Genomic DNA, 5,484 nt, shown 5'->3' with positions numbered 1-5,484 from the left:
GTGTTGCTAGGAAAGCCTGTCACTGAAGGTGAAGTTAGTGTTGCTAGGTCGTTCGTGCATACTCCAACTGATGCAATGTACAGCACAAGGTAGGAAAGCCTGTCTTTTTTTACGTGGATGAGCACTTTCTTACAGTTGCAGTCAATCTACTAAACTACCCATTCATTAAGTTAAAGATGTACAAGTAGTTTACACTGTTACTCCAACTGATGCAATGTACTGTACTACACGAGCTAGCAAAGCCTGTCTTTTCTTTTAGATAATGAAGACTGTCATTTTTTGTTACTGAAAGTGGAGTTAATGTTGCTCTTCCGAGAGGTCATGCGTGCATACTCCAACTGATGCAATGTACTACTACATAAGCTAGCAGAGCCTGTCTTCTTTTTTTAATGTTTTGCTAAACATCAGGTACCTGGAAAATTTGGTGGTGCCAGTCATATTTTGCAAAGCGTAGCGCGAGGCCGAAGACGGGATGACGTGAAGAGCGCCAACGACAAGCGCCGACCACGGCGAGGCTATGCGCGGGAGCTGGCGGGAACGAGTTCAAAACTTAACTTAAGGGTTGCAGGGGTGCGGGGGTCATCGGAGTTGTTCATCGGGACGGGGCTTAGAGGGATGGCAAGGGCGACGGCCAACAATGGCGGTGGGGGTTTGTCGGGGGGAGGGCGGGGCGGCGATAGCCGCCAGCCGAGGGGGGGGTGGCGAAGCAGGCGGTAAGCATGGGTTGGCCAGCGGCTGCGCGAAGGAAACGGGCAGAGGAAGAAGAACAGTCCGTGCTTGATGGCCGTTGAATGTTGATCGTACGGTTCAAAGTGAAAGTGACTGACGCTATACTTCTTTTAGGCACCTGACGTATAGTCTATCCTTTTTCTTTAGATAACAAAACGTGTCATTTTTTGTCACTGAAAGTGGAGCTTGTGTTCCTCTTCCTAGAGGTCATGCGCTGATAGATCTCTGGATCGGGTAGGCTTAGGGTTTACGGTGGTTCACCTTCTCATCATATGGACGAACCCGCCGAAGTGGCCATGGTGGATGGCTACAGCGGTGATGGCAAAGAGTGAGTGGTGGTGGTGCTTCCCATCAGCACTGCACTAGCCCTAGATTGGTAGGGGATGTAGGTGGGTTGTACGGCATCGCGACGAACCTCGTAGTGCGAGCCACCGCCCCCCACCTCTTTATATAGTGCACGTGACAGGGGGGCCATCAACCATAGTGGGTTGAGCGCCCCCAATCAGGGCGCGGATCTAAGGGCCCGGTGGGCCGTTCGGCCCACACGGTGGAGATTATCATAACATTCTCCCCCTTGATCTCAACTTTTACTTTTGACCTTATACTTTTACTATACTCGTTTCATAACAGATCAATACATAGAACATGTTTCATCGTCACAGCTCAATTGCCGATAGAATCAGATAGCCACCACGTACCTCTCTGTTTTGAAACAAATTCTTTAACCTTGGGCCCTTTTATTTTCCGGAAATCATAGACTATACCATAAAACCCTTGTCGACTGTGTGTTCTCCGAACACACTAGGCGGTAAGCCTTTAATAAGCTGATCTGCAAACAGTTGTCTGTTGCTTTTATGCTTCAAGTGTTTCTACATAACTCCGGACTTTCTCCTTCACAATGCATAACTCTGTGTCAGTGTGTTTGGCATCAACACTTGACTCGTTGTCATAGGAGTGAAAACTTAAAATCGTTATCGCTGTTGTCAACCATTATCAACTCCGGATATAGGTCTCCTTAACCATTTTGCATGTCCCTCAGCCTCATATCAAGCTATAACATGTGTTGCATCACATTGATGATAATTTTTTCATTATTTGAAGCTTTCCACACCAAAACTTCAAGTGTGAAAGTTAGCGACAATTGTGGATTTCGCTATACATTTCACAAGTCCTGTCTTTCTACTCATAATCTTTTGAGAGCACTTATTTCTTTCGGCATGAGGCCGATATCTTTGACTCCATTCCAGTGATCTATATATGGATTGGACATTGCCAAAACAACCCAGATTCGTGAACTATGTCAGGGTAATACATTGAGCTTCCAACAGCTGAAGCATATGGCACCATATCAGTTTTCAATCTTTTCTCATCAACTTTTGGAACATCATAGTTTCCAGTTTCATTACCCTTCACTATAAGAACAGGCGTAGGTTTTCTCGCATGCATACTTTAGAGACCTTTCTTAGCATGTCCATGTGACATTCCTAATACCCCTTCTTTATTCTTTTCTTGGTGAATCTCGATAATTATAACGAGAGACACTCTACCGAAAACATTCGTTTTGAACTTTGAGGACAATAACTTCTTTTCTCCTCCTGCACTAGATTGACATGACCACTAGCAAGTAGGACGTCATCCTCATACACAGGATTAGAATGAATTTCCTATTCTATAACTTTGCGTGAATAAAATTGTCCTCTCATTTTCTTTAACCCAAAATAACATTTGATTCTTCTAACTTTAAATGCCATTGTCTAGAGACTTGCTCTAGTCCATAAAGAACTTCTTGAAGCAGTATCCCTTGTGTTCTTTACTTTCATCTGATGTAACTCAAATCATGATGTCAGTCATGATGTGCCACTAACAATCATTGTAATTTATTCAATCTCTTTCCAATTTAAGTCGCGCTTTACACCTTTACATATTTCCTTTGGAGTCACATTGACCTCGTAGACCCTTTACAGCCTACTGTTTATGCTCCATTGAAAATTACTTATGAGTCCCAAACATCGTCGGGATTCACCAATTTTATTTCATCTCACAAGTCTCTTATCATTTAGATAAACAGACACTAAGCTCGATTGAGCGCTTTAAATGAGGTGGGATCAACCTCCATTTGAATTTCACTAACATAGACTTTATAGTAATCAGAACTATCTGATTTTCTCATTCCTTGAGACCATCTCTGTCTCAGGTACTAGCATTTCTTTCATATGGGGTTGTTGTTGCTCTATCATTGCCAAGAGGCAAATAAATGGTATAGTCTTTCATTTCCAAGAGGCAATAGGTTTTATAGGGACCTTTATCACAAGATCCATGATTACTCATTCCTTATTTATAGAGCTAACAATAGGTGTTGTATAGGTCATACAACATGCTCCCCCAGATTACTCCATCTTCACTAAAAATGCGTATCTTTAAACTTTATTATTTGGGTTTATTCTGTTAAAACTTTCTTCTTTATGGCACTTTAAGCACCGTCTTAGTATTCTTTAATATGCTTTCGGAACTGTAAAAGATCCAGGAATAAAATTATTTCTTTTCTTTAGGGGTATATTATTATGACTGTCGTACTCCCCCAGACGATCACATTCTTCATTCTTAATTTATCTCATATTTCTTTCTCCCCCTCGAAATGTGGCAAGAACTTTTCTGCAACAATTTCAAAAACCATTCATAACTCTTGTGAATTGAGGAAGCTTCGATTATCTACTTCATTCATCTGATTACTTCATACAGAATGAAGTTATCTATTAACTGGTATGGGAGTACTTTTTCCTCATTCCATTTCAGAAACTCAACATAGTTCTTTATCATTAGTACTTCTGCAAGTCACACTTGCATATCATTCTTATCTTTAGGTTCGTTTGTAACTTTTTTTGGATTTATTGAGTGCTTAAGGACAATTACACATAAGGTGTACGGTCGATACTAGGAAAGCATAATAGCTACCCCATACTTTTCTCCCAGAGTGGGACACATTAAAAGCACATGAGTCATCATATTTTTCTCCTGTCATACAGGATAAGTCCTTTGCCATAATTTCTCCCGCCATACGGGATTTTTGACATAATATTATGTCAACTTTACCCCATCACATAGGTATTTTCCCAGACTATTCCCGCCATGGAGGTTTTATCATAATCATATTTTCCCTCCATGCGGGGCAATTCCCCGTAAGGGACATAAATGCCAGAATTGGCTCTTTTGACTGCATATTCAATCATCAAATCTAGGAATAAATCTTAATGCTCTTTGACACACATGCTTGATCTGACGTTGGTCAAATTAAACACGCGTGTTGCTTGTTTCATCTCAAATCATGTTGACCGAAAAATCTTCTTCATAGAGAGTACATGAAAGACATTCGTCAACCAAGACTTCTCAATGACATATCTCTTTTCTTTTCAAGCCATCCTTTAGAGAGAACATACTCCCTCACGTTATGACCTTTCTTGGTCATCTATCGGGTCACAAGTACCCAGCCATTCTGAAAGCACAAGTGCTCCCTAGGTAGTTTTGGTAATTAATGTCAACATATCTCTTGTTGGACTAACACCTTTATCTAGTATATTTCAGACAAGTTCAACAATGGAGTGGCATGGACTAAAGGATGTGGGAACTCCTTCAAGATTCTAAGGACAAAGGATTGGCTAAAGATTCAAGCTCAAGACTCTTCATTTTACATTTTAGTGATCCAAGATCACATTGAGTCTATAGGAAAAGCCAATACTATCAAGAAGGGATGAGGTGTTGCTTAATGAGTTTCTTGCTCGACAGTGCTTAGTGATATGCTCCAAAACCCTCAACTACTTTCCCATTTCCACTCATATGACCTAAACCTAAAGCCAAAATCGGTCACACCGATTCTTTCTATCCGGCGCCACCGAGTTCAGATGTCATAGCCACTGCCACAAACCCTAGGCAAATCGGTCTCACCAATAGGGATCTCGGTCTCACCGAGATGGGATTGTAATCTCTCTGTGTATGTCCATTATCAAAATCGGTCTTACCGAGTTTGAGCAATCGGTCCTACCGAGATTACAATGCAAACTCTCTGGTTAACTTATTACCAAAATCAGTCCCACCGAGTTTGAGTAATCGGTCCCACCGAGTTTGCCTGACCAACTCTCTGGTTAGCTAATTACCAAAATCGGTCTTACCGAGTTTGTGTAATCGGTCTCACCGAGATTAAGTTATGCCCTAACCCTAACCATATCGGTCCTACCGAGTTGCATTTCGGTCCCACCGAAAATCCTAACGGTCACTAGGTTTACTAAATCGGTATGACCAAGTTTGTTGATTCGGTCCCACCGAGATTGGTAAATTGTGTGTAACGGTTAGATTTTGTGTGGAGGCTATATATACCCCTCCACCTCCTCTTCATTCGTGGAGAGAGCCATCAGAACAAACCTACACTTCCAACTTACTATTTCTAGAGAACTACCTACTCATGTGTTGAGGCCAAGATATTCCATTCCTACCATATGAATCTTGATCTCTAGCCTTCCCCAAGTTGCTTTCCACTCAAATCTTCTTTCCACCAGATCCAAATCCTATGAGAGAGAGTTGAGTGTTGGGGAGACTATCATTTGAAGCACAAGAGCAAGGAGTTCATCATCAACGCACCATTTGTTACTTCTTGGAGAGTGGTGTATCCTAGATTAGCGAGGTGTCACTTGGGAGCCTCCAACAAATATTGTGGAGTTGAACCAAGGAGTTTGTAATGGCAAGGAGATCGCCTACTTCGTGAAG

Source organism: Triticum aestivum, chromosome 7B (assembly GCF_018294505.1).
Source record: "Triticum aestivum cultivar Chinese Spring chromosome 7B, IWGSC CS RefSeq v2.1, whole genome shotgun sequence".
Taxonomy (NCBI): Eukaryota; Viridiplantae; Streptophyta; class Magnoliopsida; order Poales; family Poaceae; genus Triticum; species Triticum aestivum.
This window is presented reverse-complemented; position numbering follows the sequence as displayed.